Source organism: Vombatus ursinus, unplaced genomic scaffold (genome assembly GCF_900497805.2).
Source record: "Vombatus ursinus unplaced genomic scaffold, bare-nosed wombat genome assembly UNPS02014403.1, whole genome shotgun sequence".
NCBI lineage: Eukaryota > Metazoa > Chordata > Mammalia > Diprotodontia > Vombatidae > Vombatus > Vombatus ursinus.
Window position 1 is genome coordinate 151,790 of NW_020954181.1, and position 16,782 is coordinate 168,571.

The following is a 16,782-nucleotide window of genomic DNA, read 5'->3' on the forward strand; positions in this document are numbered from 1 at the left end:
AGTGAATATAGGGCCCTAGACCTGAAGTCAGAAAGACCTGAGTTGAAATCTCATTTCAGACATTTACTAGCTTTGTTCACTTTGGGCAAGTAAATTAACCCATTTGCCTCACTTTCCTCCTCTGTAAAATAAAGATAAAAGTACTTAGCTCCTAGGATGGTTTTAAAGATCCAACGGGAAATTTTTTTTTACATGAGCTTAGCACAACACTTGGCACATAATAGGTGCTATATAAACTATAAGCTATATATACTATTACTAAGTACTAATATTAGAATAACTATTTTGTCCTTAGTCGGGGGGGGGGCTGTCATATGGTGTTGGGTCCAGCACAGGATATCTCCAACCAAATGTCCAAATTTAGAAGAACCTCTTTTTTTATAATAGTTTCAACCTGGTTGTTTAGCATCTATCTCTGATGAGAGCTAATATGTCACACAAAGCATCTCCTATTAGTCCTGACTCCAAAGGGGAGAGCCTTTAATTGTCTAGTTGTGTGCTCTCCAAATCCCAGATCACTTTGCCAGACTCATGGTCACTACCTAGGAACTTGAATTGCTGAAGGTCATCTCTGCCCCATCCTTCAAGGCCCTCTCATATAGCAGCCATGCAGCCTGGAGCTCAGCAACTGCAAAGACTTGCCAGTAAGCCCTAAAATCTAGGGTATTTCATCTTACTAGATTAGTGGCTGCTGAGGTCCATTTGTGCATGCCTTTCTTGTAGCAGATAGAACAATCAGTTAACCAGAAAAAATGGCATTCCTCAAGGAGCCAGGTCTTTATAGGTAAAAGACACTGGGTCACCAGAGAAGACAGATTCTAGGGTCTAGACTGGAGACCTCAGTACATGGCATAGACACAACCTGTTCATGAAGAGTGGACCAGGGGCAAGAATAACTTCTAATGTACAATTTCCATTTGGCAATAGAAGCTTCTTGTGCTCTACCCATCTTGTTAGAGGGACTATCTTGTATCACCCAAACCATAATAGGTATGTACACATAGAAAAAGGATAATATGACCCTTTGTCATCTGTTTAGTAGCAAGTGGGTCTCAGTAAGAGACAAGCAACTTTTCAAAAACAGTGTAGTTAGAGTGCCTGATCTGAGAAGATTAGAGCTCTAGATGCCTGACAGTGGCTTATTTCTACCACCCCTTGGTGCCTATGAAAGGTACCACTCAGCCAGGCCTTTACGAACAGAGACCTTCAGAACATGGGCCTTGCAGGGTTGTTTGTTAGTGCCCAAGGAGAGAGACTGCTGGACAAACTGCTTTACATCTTCCATGGCTATGACCTATTCTGGGTCCATTTGAAAGACATTGGCTTGTGGGTGACTCAATAAGAAGAGGTCATCATGATATCCAAGTGGGGACTGTGAATTTCCTGAAATTTAAAGAATCCAATAAGTACCTGGGCTTTCTGCTTAAATCAAGGGAAGCAAGGGTCAGTAACTTATTATGATGAACTATGAATGGAGTCCTCTGGGTTTTCCTCACCCACCATATTACTCAAAACTTGACAGAGAGGGCTGAACCCTGGATTTTCTTAGGGTTGATTTCCCACCCTTTATCTCTCATATGGACTACCAGCTGATTTAGGGGCTCTGACATTGTGCCTTCATCTGATTCAGTCAATATTATGTCAGCAATGTAGTGCTACATCCCAATGCTCTCAGGAAGCGAGGTCTCTTTCTGGTCTTTACCAACCAAAACATGGCAGTATGAAGTTCAAATAGCCCTTAGGAAGAATGGTAAAGATATACTGGACTTCTTCCCAGGTGAAAACTGACTCTTTCTGATTCTTTTTAGCCAGTTGAATATTTCCCTCCTAATTTAATTAGCATTAATTTATACAAAAACTTTAAAAATTTTATGCAAACAAAATTGTCCATTTTATTTTCTCTAATAGTTTCCATCCCTTGTTTGGTCATGAATTCTTCATGGTTATAAAAGGTATTTTCTTTTTTAAATTCTAATTTATATGACATTTTATACTGAAATCATATATCTATTTGGAGTTTATCTTGGAATATCTTTGATATGTTGGTTTAAACCTCATTTCTTCAAGATTGCTTTCTAGTTTTCCTAGAAGTTTTTATTAAACAGTGAGTCCTTATACCTCAGTAGTTCAAACCTTTGGGTTCATCGAAAATGATGTGGCTATGCTTATTTTTTTCTTTACATTGTGTATTTAATCTGTTCCATGGGTTAACCTCAATACTTTTTAGTCAGTACGAAATTAGTCTGGATGATTATTCCTTTGCAGTATAGTTTGAGATGTAGTACTGCTAGATCTTTCCTCCTTTAAAAAAAATATTTCCCTTATGATTCTTGACATTTCGTTCCTATAGATAATTTTTAAAAATTGTTTTTCTAGTTCTATAAAGAATCCTCTAGTAATTTCATTACTATGGAAATCAATAAACAAATAAATTTATGAGTATTATCATTTTATTATAATCACAGCCTAAGTATGAGCAATTATATGTCCAATTATTCAGGTCTATCTTTATTTCTGCAAAGGATGTTTTTATAATTGTAGTATATAGTTCCTTTGTGTCTCAGTAGATAAATTCTTAAATATCTTATACATTTTGTAATTATTTTAATGGAATTTATCTATTTCTTCCTGCTAAATTTTGTTGGAAGTATAAAGAATATTGATGATTTGTGTGGGTTAGAGTTCTCTACATTACCTTTGTTTCCTTTTTGCCTGTTCATTCCTTCAATTTCTTTTTCTTAATCTTATTGCATTCCTAGAGTCAAATCAAATTATAGTGTTCATAATGGACCTTGCTTTGCTGCCGATCTCCATGTAAAGTCTTCTAGCCTTTCTCCATTACAAGGTGCATTTATTCTTACGCTTTCTAATTTAACAGAAATGGGAGGGAAGGAAGGGTTGTCAAGAGCTTTTAAAGTAACTCAGTATAATAATGTGGTTTTTATTATTTCTGTTATTAATTTGGTCCATTATATTTATCGTTCCCCTTATACCAACTCCTCATTTCTTGTATAAATCCAACAAGATCAGGATGTATAGTCTTTTAATATACAGTTATAGTCTCTTTGCTATTCTTTTCTTTAATTTTGCTTTTAACCCTAATTTTGTTTCTAACTTTAATAATTTTGTGTCAACATTCATTCATTCAGGTTACTAAGCTATATTTTCTTTTTCTGCTTTGTCACCCCACAGTTTAAGTTATCAGGGTTGCATCTGCATCATGGAAGAAGTTTGGTAAGATCTCTTCTATTTTTGCAAATGTTTTTGTAATATCAGAATTAATTATCAGAATCAGTTCTTTGATTGTTTGATAGAATTTGTAAATATATCTGGTCCAGGGGTTTTATTCCTTTGGAGTTCATTTATGTTTTATTCATTTCCCCCCGATATTTATTCAATCAAATGATCTTTTTCTTCTGTTAATATGGGCATTTTATATTTTTGCAAATATTCATCCATTTCCTCTATAGGCATATATTGCCTTTCCTTCATCTTCAACTGTTGTGAATTCATCCTTTTTTTTTTATCCAGAGAATTTGGTTTTCCAGAACTGCTTGATTTAAAAATAAAAACTCGTAGTTTTATTTATCAACTCAAAGACTTTTTATGCTTTCCATTTTATTAATCTCATCTTTAATTTTCAGAATTTCTAATTTGGTATTTGGTTAAGGTATTTTTGTTGATTTTCACGTAGTTTTAATAATAATGGATAATATTTGTGTAGTACTTTAAGATTTGGAAAGTACTTTATAAACATTATTTCATTTGATTCTTATAAAAACCCTGTGAAGCAGATGCTATTATTTCCCCCATTTTACAGATGAGGAAACTGAGGTAGGAAAGGTTAAGTGACTTGCCTACAGTCACACATCTGGTAAGTGTCTGAGGCCAGATTTGAACTTAGATCTTCCTGAGTCCAACAATCAATTTACTATGAAACAAAACTTCCAGTTCATTGATTTATTCTTTCTTTTGTTAAAGGAAGCATTTAGAAACAGAACTTTTCTGCTCGGGACTGCTTTAGCCTCATCTCAAAAGTTTTTGGCTGTTGTGTTATTGCTGTGATTTTCTTTTATGGAATTATCTATTGTTTCTAAGATTTGTTCTTTGACCCACCAATTTTAGCATTTAGTCTTCAACTAACTTTTATTCTTTTCTTCAAAGAAACTGAATATAATTTTCATTGCATTATGGTCCTTAAAGGGTGTGTTTAATATTTCTGCTTTTCTGTATTTCATTCCAAGTTCAAACCACTAAGGTCTGGCTTGGTCTGGCTCAGGACAGACCCATTACACCATGGGGTGGGGAGGTGGCAAAATGAAAAGAGTGCCATGCCTGGAGTCAAAAAGATTCAATTTCCTGAGTTGAAATATGGCCTCAGACACTTTCTAGCTGTGTGACCCTAGGCAAGTCATTTAACTTTGCTTGCCTCAATTCATAATCTATAAAATAAGCTGGAGAAGGAAATGGTCAATCATTCCAGTATCTTTGCCAAGAAAACTCCAGATGGGGTCATGAAGAGCTAGAAATGACTTAATTGACTGAACAACAACAAAAGGTGTAAATGCTATTTGTGATACACAGGTATCTGGCCTAATTGGACAGATGAATAAAGGAAATCTTGGGACTTACAATGGAATAGATAACATATGTATATACGTGTGTGTGTGTGTGTGTGTCTGTACTTTTTCTTATTAAACCAATTCTTTTGCCTCATCTATTCCCAAACGACTGGCACTAAGGCTGAGTTTAAGTGAAAGATGAAGAATTAAGAGCAATACTGCAAGAAAAAGGGTGAGAAAACAACTCTCTGGAATTCATTTTGTTCCTTGGAAGGTAGTTAAATGCTAATACAATTGAGGAAGTTAGAGCTGTACAATGGAGTGATATACCAAACTGCAGCTATGGCAGATATGGTACTAGAAAGCAATTTGTGCTGTCCCAAGAATTTTACTGTGTAGCCATGAAGGTGGTACATAATAACTTGAGACATTTAGTTCAAGAAAAAAATCCTTAAATTAGTAAGAAGCAAATTTCAGTGATTAAAACTGGCAGCAAATGTTTATACAAAGCATGCACATGCTACTGTAGCACTTACTCAGAGGTTGAATATGTAGCTCATATTGATAAGTATGATCTCCAGAGCATTGGTACTATATCCCCTCCAGGCTCTAGGGGTAGCCATAAGAGGATGGGGAGAGGTGCCTTTCTAATTCTATATAACTCATGAGCCCCCACTGATGTGTGTATGTGTACACCCCATTATGAGTATGGGTTGATTTTCAATTAACCAGCCTTAATGAACTTTTAGAAAGAGATATTTACTAAAGTGGTATAGTACAATTAGTTGTTACAAAACATCCTCCCAAAAAGTTTATGATAAACTATTCTACCTGTACATATAGATAAGGGAAATAGGCTTAGTGTAGAAAGTTCATGTGGCAAAAGGATAATTCATAGTTTCTGGTTGTCTTTTAGCTTTTCTTCTGGGCTGTTTGTAAAGCTGAAAATCTGTATCCAGTCTGTCCTTGGCTCCCAATGGAAACAGTGTCATCAGCTGACACTGGGATATTTCTATCTGCCCCTCCACCCTTATTGTCCTTATTGCTCATTTCTGACTCCATCCCCTCTAATTATAGTTTCTTTAGGAGTTAGATCTCAAAAGAGTCTCAGCCTCCTCCCACACTGGGCAATTCACAATTCACCAACCTAGGTCTCTGGCCCAACTGACTCTTGGGTGGTCATAACTAGATCCAGCTGGATACAGTGACTTTCTTTCAGGCTTGGTGGAATGCTACAGAGCACTATGTACACACGATGTCTTCTCCTGGTCACCTGTCCTACTCCCTCTGTTCCTTAGTACTTTGGCTCAGCATAGGCAGTTCAGAGCCTGCTTTCCCTGGCATCCACTGGCAGTTCAGAGCCAATTCAGAGTTTTGCAGCATTAGTGCGTGTGGGTTGCACCCCCCAGCAGGTTTGTGCTCCTGAAGGGCTGTAGCTAACCTGGCTGTTGAGGCCCAAGAAAACTTCCACAGCCAGGAACCAAGGTCTCTATGACACTGGAAAGAAGGAGGAGGGCCAGCGTGCAGGGATGGGTTTTGATGTAAACCTGCATTATGTCCTTGGGTCTGCTAGTATGGCCTCACTGCTGGCAATGTGGAAGATGAGGGAGGGGTGTTAAGTGAGCTCCGGGTCAGTATTAGTTCCTACATCCTGTTTTGGATTCTTGGTGTCCTAGGCTAGGACTAGATCATGGAAGCAGCTTCAGTTGCTTGGCACATAATTTCTCTTTTGGGGAAGTTTAAAGGTCATGAGGATCCAAGAGAATGTCTAGTCCACCATCTTGTTGCCTGCATGACCCAGAAGTCACTGCTACAATTTTATGGGAAGATGGGAAGATGGGAAGTCCTCTTCTGGACCAGTGAAATTTACAAAGCCCTCCTTCCATCAGGGGGATGGAGTGGGAGGGGACTACCACAATCAATTCTTTCTCAGAAGTTTATCTAGAGCTCTATCCTCTCTACTGACTCAAATCTTCAATTTTTAATTTTGAACTGGTATCTTATTTTATAGAAGATACAGGTTTCTCTAGCCAATCTGAACAGACTTCCTGTACTACTAATGTGCCAGAGAAAAGTTTTGGGGATGACCTTGACTTCACCTATGGTTGGATCCTCTAGACTCAGTTTCCCCATCATGCTATTTCATTTTTGAACAGGAAATTTCCCCACCTGGTTAATCCTGAGCCTGGCTTTTGATACCCTGTGACTACATGATATGACTCATGCCTTGAATCAAACAGAGCTAATGGAGTTTCTCCCCTGTTGTGGTTATGTGTCAGGTCAGTCTGTGCCCTTGAGAGGATGAATCTTGACAATGTTATAACTATGTCCCTTCTTTTCCTTTCATAGCAAATAAGGGCAGATTTTGTAAGTACAATACTAAATCTATTAATAGATGGATGCTGGAACATCTCCGAGTTACTGTCCTAGGATGCAAGTTTGAAAAAATCTTATAATTTTAATCTGTATTTGTGGTCAAATTGTAATACAGGGATTATATTGCAAAAGAAGGATTCCTCTTAAAGGGGGAATTAGACAAAGTAATAAGACAAAGATGTAATGCAAAAGTTTTCTACTTAAATGGAATAGCAAATTTTGAGAAAGTAACAAGATTAGACTGTTTTCTTTAGGAATGTATATACATATGTATATGATTGGTTTTCCATTGTATCTCACATGAAAATTCAGTCTGAATATGTTTTAGTAATAAATTCTCAAAATTGGACTAAGGATTTTACATATAAAATTGTATTGATAATTATAAGGAAAGTGAAATTATTTTCTCATTTTAAAAAATGTTTGATACATATATATATTTTTGTGAGGGCAATTGGGGTTAAGTGATTTGCCCAGAGTCACACAGCTAGTGAGTGTTATGTGTCTGAGGTCAGATTTGAACTCAGGTCCTCCTGATTCCAGCGCTGGTATTCTATCCACTGCACCACCTACCTGACCCTGATAATTTTAAAAGACAGAAGAATTCATTTTATAGTTTAGAGCCTCATAAATTTTTTAAAAAAAGATTCTTATATCAGATACTGGGTTTAGGTAAAGAAAGAAATAGCAAGTGGAATATAAAAACTGAAATTCAGAGATTATTTCACTATTTCAACCTAATCCTGCATGGGTAGGAAACTGGACAACCACTCCTTGCTGCTTAGTTATTCTTAAATAAGGACCTAGATTAGAATGATCAAAAACCTAGTCAGATCCTAAGATCGATTTTTTAAAAACTTTTCTTAAGTTGTTCCCCCACAACCACAACTCTTGGCTGGTTCACTAAAAAACTGTGGCAGCTGAAAGATGAAATGACTTAGGAAACAATTGTTCAATCTTCTGGCATATCAGTTTATTAAGCAGTGTGTGGCAAGTGTCCAACAAACCAAGACCAGATCTCCTTAGGCCTGGACCCCGAATACAGGGGGAGACAGACATTTAGACATCAAAAACAATTAATCAAATAAGGCCAACTAATTAAAAGGAAATAACACAACATTAGGTCATCTGATTTCTAATTGGAGGAAAGATTAGGAAATTTGCAATTCCCTTAATTCAGAAAAAGAGGTATCCCATTCCCCTCAAGTGTCTGTAAGCAATCAAAGGAACATGGCAACAATAACTGACTGATCAATATGGAGGCAGTTTTCAGATAATACATATGGGTTACTTGAGATGTACAAAAATCTTTGAATCAATCTTAGCATCTGAGCTTCTATTCACCATAACCTAGGTCCTTAGGGGTCTCCAAGCAGTAAGGAGAGGTGGTCCAGTTTTCCAGTTGTGCAGGATTAGGTTGAAATAGTACAATAAAGTTTTCTCCCAATTCCCACAATTGAATGAGGTTTTTTCACAAGAGAGAAATTGGACTAGACCCATAACTGAATAAAAACTAAACTAGCTCCAGAATTCAGTCATAAAACAGAGTCAATTTGCACAATTAATCACTTGCTATCCCAATCACCTCAGCTTTCTCAATTTCTTCACTACAGACACCTAGTTAACAATGTTTTCACCTGATAAATGTATTTGGGCTAAGTGAGAGTGATTTTGATCCCGCTCTTACACTACAAATTTGTTGAGAGTATATTGAAATACATACATACAAAATGGCAAAATATATAAGTGCTTAAAGGAAAAGTCAATCAAATTTTATGGAGAAAGAGGTGGTAAAACCATATATTATATATATATATATACACACACACACACACACACACACATATATACATACACATGCACACACATACACACATATAAATTGCGATTTATTATATGAATATATTTATATGTATGGTATGTACACAATATGGATGTATATGTATATAAGCATATGCATACTTCTATTGTCCACTCATTTTCAGTCATGTCCAACTCTCTGCAACCCCATATGGGGTTTTCTTGGCAAAGACAGTAGAATAGTTTGCCATTTTACAGATGAGGAAACTGAGGCAAACAGGATTAAGTGACTTGCCCAGGGTCACACAGCTATTAAGTGTCTGAGGCCAGATTTGAACTCAGGAAAATGAGTCTTCTTTACTCCAGGCCCAGAACTCTTTCGACTTTACCACCTACCTGCCTCTGGTAATTATATATACATACACATACAAACATATACACATATATACACATATATATGTGTACATATACATGTGTATGTATGTATTTGTGTATACATATTTATGTATATATAAACTTTTCAGCTGTACATGGCATATTTATAAAAATTAACTATGTGCTAGAGCTTAAAAAACTCATAAAGAAATGTTGAAAAACAAAAATGTTGAACATCTTTTATTGACCAAAAGAATACAAATTATAATCAATAACAGGCTTTGAAGAAAGAATTTACATTTAAATAGACTTAATTATTTAATCCTAAAAAGTTAGTGGGTCAAAGACGAAATCACGGAAATGATTTTTTCATCAAACAAAATGACAAGAATGAGACAACATACCAAAACTGTTGAGATGCACCCAAAGCAGACCTGAGAGGACACTGAATCCATGGGAGTTGGTGAGATTATTACATGAGAGAGTATAGAAAGAAAAAAGAAGAGGATCCAGGACATAATTAGTAAACATGACATAGATTAAGATCTAGCAAAAGAGATTAAGGAGGAGCAATTAGAAGAGACAAGAGAAAGCAGGGTCACCAATGAACACAGGATATCCTTGAAAGAGGAAGGTCAACAGTGTTCAAAGATAGAGAGGTTAAAAAGGAAGAGTATTGAGAAAGGTCATTAGATTTGACAATTAGACTCAGAAGGGTAACACTGTGGTAGAGGGGGATGAGGTAGTAGGAAGAAATAACAGTAGCAGAGAAAGGAGGTATTCACCTAGGCAGCCTTCAACTCTGAATCCTAAAGATTAGGAAGAGGTAAATAGAGTTCCTAGTCATAATGGAAGTACTATCTTGGTTGTGCCTGGTGTCTGAACATCTTTTGTAGGAGGTTCTGTTCTAGTGTCTGATTAGGTGGTAATAGTGGTGTTGGGCATTTTATCACCTTCCCCAGTGACTCTTGTCCTGGGCAGTATGCCAGTGGCAAGAGCCTACACTAAAGCCTTATTCCATTTGGAGTAATAAACAGAAATAACATTTTTAAGCATCAATATGTATATGAATTTTGGGCAGCTACATAGCACAATGGATAAAACACGGGGTTTGGGATCAAGAAGATGTGTCTAAAATGATTCAGTACCTTGTCTGGAACAGCAAAGGTTTAGGGGACATAATTAACATCTACAAAACCACAGATAGAATCATTCTGTTCTTTGAATTTGAAAATACTAGGATTGTGAAGACATATTAAAAACTAACTTTTTAGTTTCCCTAGCAATTTTAAGAAATATTTTTCTCAAAATTATATGTATGTAGATAGATAGATAAATAGCTAGCTAGCTAGCTAGATAGATGGATGGATGGCACAGAGGGAGTTGAAAATGAAGGGGTAATATCTGGAGAATAAAATTAAGGGGTGAGAGGATTATACTGGGAGGAGAAAGGGAGGGGTAGAATGGGGTAAATTATCTCACATAAAACAGACAAGAAAAGGCTTTTACAGTGGAAGGGAAATGAGGGAAGGTGAGAGGGAATGAGTGAATCTTATTCTCATCAGATTTGTCTTAAGGAGGGAATAAGATACACACTCAATTGGGTATGGAAATCTATCTTACCCTACAGGAAAATAGGGGGGGAAGGGGACAAGACAGCAGGGGGATGATATAGGGGAGGGCAGATTGGGGGAGGGGGTAACAGAAGCAAACACTTCTAAGTTGGGACAGGGTCAAAAGAGACAATAGAATGGGGGGTGGGATAGGATTAAGGGAAATATACTTAGTTTTTCACAATACCACTACTATGGAAGTGTTTTGCATGACTACACATGTATAACCTGTATCAAATTACTTGCCTTCTCAGTGAGGGTGGGTGGGGAGGGAGGAAGGGAGAAAATTTGGAATCCAAAGTTTTAAAAACAAAAGTTTAAAAAAATTGTTGTCACGTGCAACTGGGAAATAAGATATATAGGAAATGGGGTATAGAAATCTATCCTGCCCCACAGGAAAATTGAAGGGGAAGGGGATAAGAGAAGGGGGGAAGAGATAAAAGGGAGGGCAGATTAGGGGAAGGGGTATTCAGAATGCATCTTGGGGTGGGGGAGGGATGAGATGGGGAGAAAAAAATCTTGTGGAAGTGAATGTTGAAAACTGAAAACAAATTAATAATAAAAATAAAAAAATTTAAAAATTAAAAAAAATATATTTTTCTCTAAATCTCTTTCTATTCTCCTGAGAAAAATCCCTTGTAATGTAATAGGTTGAGGACAAAAAGTCTCCCCACTCACCTTAAATATTTGGCCCTGACACTCATCTTTCTCCATTGAGAAAGGATTAAAATATAGATGGAAGGGAGAAAGTCCCTTGATTTAACTCCAAGAGTGAAAGGAATGGTCCATGAGAGGATGATGACTTGATACTCAGAAAATCTGGAATGTTAACCCAGACTGTATTTTAACATGTATTTTCCTTGTTCAAGATTCCTATAAATGTTACTTGAAATCTTCTTGGGACAAGGGATATTCTCACAAGAGCATGGAAGATTATGACAATTTAACATCTCTATCTCCAAGCTAGAAATTACTTAGATATGTTAAATACTTTTGGGTAGACTTTAGCCTAAATTTCAGAATACAGTATTTATACTAATTTTTTTTTCTTCAGGAAGATAAGTGTGTACACTTTGGAACTTGAATAAGGAAATTCTTTAAAAATTTAATTTAGGATAAATAAGAAATTAAATAGGGGTAGCTTGGTGGCACAATGGATAGAGGATCTGAGTTCAAATCCGGTCTCAGACACTTGACACTTACTAGCTGTGTGACCCTGGGCAAGTCACTTAACCCCGATTGCCTCACCAGAAAGAAAAAAAAAAAGAAAGAAAAAGAAATTAAATAGATAAGAAACATATGGGATATATTTTCCTGCCAGGTAGCTGCATTCTGCCAGGTAGGTACTCCAGCTTCTGCCCTGCTTGGGTCATTGCTTTCCTGATAGGTATACTCAGTCCATCTTCTACACTCCCCTCCACGCTCCCCCAGTTTCATCTTCTGGACTAGTAATCAAATCAACACTACCATTATAGGTTAATCAATTGTCCCTTGACTTTACTCCCCATCTCTGTGACTTCCCACACCAACACACCCAGGTCACTATTCTACTATATTTGTGCTCTTCCCCTATTGGAATATAAGCTACTTGAAGGTAGGGATTATCTTGCTATTTGTATTTTAATTCTCAGCACTTGGCACAATGCATGGCATATGGTAAGCTTATTTTTCATTTGTTCATTCATCCCTAAAGAAAAAGATTCAAAAAGGAATTGTGCAAATTTATGAGAGAAACACAAATGGCTATTTTAAAAGGCTACAGTATATCCATTCTTTAAGGTTGCTATCTGAGCCCATTGTATTGTTATTTTTCCTTCATTCTCCAAAAGGACAATGACATCAGGAAAGTGATGCCATGACTTGCAAGTGAACTGGATTTAACTGAGGAAGGGCTGTGCAAAGTCACCAGCCTCACTCTCTCCTCCTGAGTCATCTAGGTCCAGTGGCAAGATATAGATCAGGATGCCTAGAGATGGCCCCACAGAGCCCATTTTGTATTGCTGGAGTGTACTATTGATGACTAACGAATACTGGATTAGAGAGCAGCAGTTCCTGTGGGTCACTGTGAAAATGTCAAAGATCAAGTCAGTCAAGAAATATTTAATAAGTGTGTACTACATGCCAAGCATTGTGCTAAGTGCTAGGGATACCAAAAAACCTCCCAGTAAAATAAAAAGCAGTCCCTGCCCTCAAGGAAATCACAATCAAATGGGGGAGACAATATGCAAATAACTATGTATAAACAAGCTATATACAGAATAAATTGGAAATAATTCTTTAGAGGGAAGATAGCATAATTAAGGGAAGTCAATGAAACGAGGAAGAAAAAAGAAGGGAAAACTTTTCAAGCACTGAGGACAGGAAGTGAAAATGCCCAGTCAGGAAATTTGAGTGTCTTGTGTGATGAACAGCAAGGTTTGAGGGTAGGTGGAGAGGGATGCTGAGGGGGTGTTAGGATGCAGAATGTAAAAAGACTGGAGTCAGGGAAGAGGTTATAAATGGCTTTGAATGTCAGAGAGTGACATGGTCAGATCTATGCTTTTCACTTTGACAGTTGGAGAATGGCCTGGAATGAGGAAGAGACTTGTGGCAGAAAGATCAAATAGCAGGCTATTCCAATAGTTCAGGCATGAAGAGATGAGGACCTGTACCAGGATAGCAGCTGTGTCAGAGAAGAGAAGTGGGCAGAGGAGAGATGTTAAGGTAAAGGTAAAATTCACAGACTTTGGCAACAGATTGGATGGGGGTAAGGGATGAGAGAGTTAGGAGTCAAGAATGACACCTAAGTTGGGAGCCTGGGTGAGGGGAGGAATGGAGGTGCCCCTTGCCAGTAAAAGGGTAAAATTTGGAAGGAAGAAAAGATGAGTTTAGTTTTAGACATTTAGAGTTTAAGATGTTTACAAGAGAGCCAATTCAAGGTGTCCAACAGGTAAATGGAGATGCAAAAATGGAGGTTAGCAGGGAGTTTGGTGCTGGATAAACAGATTTTAAAATCATCATAGATGATTTGTTTGGAGGAAAGGTTCACTGAAAAATCAAGTAAAATGTATCTGTGTGTGGAGGGTCGGGATGAGGGGAGGTTGTAGTGGTAGTCATCTCAGCTTCCATATACTCCCTGAATTTAATCATTATACTAAATTCCATAGAATTTTCATGACATCAGAATCATTGTAGCAAAAGTCAATATTGTACTTCCAATGTAGCTATATTGTCTTAACCTCCCCCCCCCCAAAAAAAGGTAAGGGCAAAAATGTGGCTAAAACTATCCTCTGAAATGATATAATAAATATAAGAAAGGAGTGAGCATCCATGGGACAGCTTTTGAGATGCCCAAAGACCAATATCCTATCAGAACAGAATTAGAAATATGAATTTTAGGTGAAAGTTGTCAGATAGATAATCATAATTAAATTGTCTTTAGGTGAATTCACATAAAGACTTTATTGGATTTATCCTGTTAAAATAATTATGGATCTGGAATTTAATAAGATAAATGTAAAAGTCCTATGACTGAAAAATTCTATACAAAAAAGATATGGGTGTTTTAGTGGATCACTCCTTTCTTATAAACAAAAAGAAAGGATGTATATATACAGAAATATTTATAGCCCCTCTTTTAGAGTAGCAAAGAATTGGAAATTGAGGGTTTGTCCTTCAATTGGGGAATGGCTGATATGATTGTGATGGAATACTATTGTGCTGTAAGAAATGATGAGCAGGATGCTCTCAGAAAAATTTAGAAAGACTTGACATGAGCTAGTGCAAAGTGAAATGAGCAGAACCAGGAGAACATTGTATGTAATAACAGTAATATCGTATAATCAGCTGTGAATGGCTTAGCTATTCTCAGCAATACAATGAACCAAGACAATTCTGAAGGACTTATGATGATGCAGATTGAAGCATTACTTCCTTTTTCTTTTTGTCTGTGCTTTCTTTCACAACATGGCTAACATGAAAATGTTCTGCATGACTGCACATGTATAGATAACTTGTATCAAAATGTTTGCCTTCTCAATAAGGGGGGAAAGAATTTGGAACTCAAAAATTTTTTAAAACAAATGTTAAAAATTGGTTTTGGGTTTTTTTTTTTAAAATAGCATGCTTCAGTCTTTTGGTCAATATTCAATCAATATCAGTTCTTTCTCTGGAGGCAAACAGTATGCTTCATCATTAGTCTTTTGAGATTGTCTTGGATCATTATATTGTTGAGAATAGCTAAGTCATTCACAGTTCTTCATCGAACAATATTGTTGTTACTGTGTACAATATTCTCCTGGTTCTATTCACTTCATCAGTTCATGGAAGTCTCTCCAGGTTTTTCTGAAATCATCCTGTTTGTCATTTCTTATAGCACAATAATGTTCCATTACAATCATATATCATAGCTTATTTAGCCATTTGCCAATTGATGGGCATCCCTTTGATTTCCAATTCTTAGCCACCATAAAAAGAGCTGCTATACATATTTTTGTACAAATAGGTCCTTTTCCCTTTTTTTGGATGTCTTTGGGATATAGACCTAGCAGTGTTATTGCCAGATCAAAGAGTATGCACAGTTTTATAGCCCTTTGGGCACAGTTCCAAATTGCTCTCCAGAATGGTTGGATCAGCTCACAATTCCACCAACAGTGAATTGGAGTCCTAGGTTTCCCATTATCCTTCCAACATACTTTTTCCTTTTTTGTTATATTAGCCACTCTGATAGGTGTGAGGTGGTACTTCAGAGTTGTTTTGATTTGCATATCTCTAATCAATAGTGATTTAGAGCATTTTTTCATATGACTATGGATAGCTTTGATTTGTCTGAAAATTGCTTGTTCATATTCTTTGACCATGTATCAATTGGGGAATGACTTGTATTAAAAATTGTTTTTACATGTAATTGGGGAAAAATAAAATATTAAATTCTTAAACTAGAAAAAAAAAGCTAATTGTAAGGTACTATTAAGAACTATATTTTCCTACAGGTATAATTATACTACTATGCTGCAACACCCATGTTCAAACCAAACTAAACTGCTTTTTGGCCAAAACTGATCAATTGTGGGGATTTTTCCCAGAGTACAAATACATCTTTAATTTCATAATGGAAATCAACAGGAAAAAAGCACTTACTTTACATAAAATTATATACAAAGTATATATTAAAAGTGTGAAAATAACATATCCCAAACATAATAATATTCCTAATATGCAAACACATTAATTCTATGACATTAAAAAGGAATATAATTCATCTACAGCATCTCACACCCATCCCCTTCTATTTTTTCATATAACAACTACTCTACCAGGCCACTGCAATTGTTTCCTAATTGATCATCCCACTTTTAGTATCTATTTATCTGTCATAGCTGCTATATTGTTCATTCTAAATTACAGATCTTGGCCATGATGTGCCCCTGCTTAAGGAACTTCAGTGACAGGTTTCCAAATAACTATAACTATTAACCTTTAGTTGATGTTCTCTCCTTCCTCAGACATACCTAGGACACTTTGTTCTACCTTTCATTTCCCTTAGACCTTGTTATTATTCATCTGTGTACATGTTTCATACCCCCAGAAGAATGTAAGGTCAAAGATGGCAGGGTCTTTTTCATTGTTTTTGTATATCCAGTGCCTAGAATGTAGTAGGTATTTAATGATTGAGCCATTTACACACAAACTTTTCAACTTTAGTTTTGATGTAAATTTTTTAAAAATATTACACTTGTTTATCTTAGAAAGCAGGATATGTTGACCATGAGTTAAAATTTTTTTTGATTACCCAGAGTCATTATGAACAATTATTATCCTACATTATATTACAGCAATGGTCTCAGAAAACACTAATAATGGCTACTCTACAATATTAAATTGGTATCCCCTTCTTCTGCCACTAGTGTCTCTATTCTTTATGGTCACCAAGTTTGCTTCCAGCTATCCTTGACTAATCTCTGCTACAGATTCTGTTGTCCATCATTCCCTTTTTTTCTTTTCCCTGCTCTTTGACAGCTTCCATGATCTTAGTTGCCAAAACCAACGGGTTTTTTCTCAATCCTCATTCTCCTTGA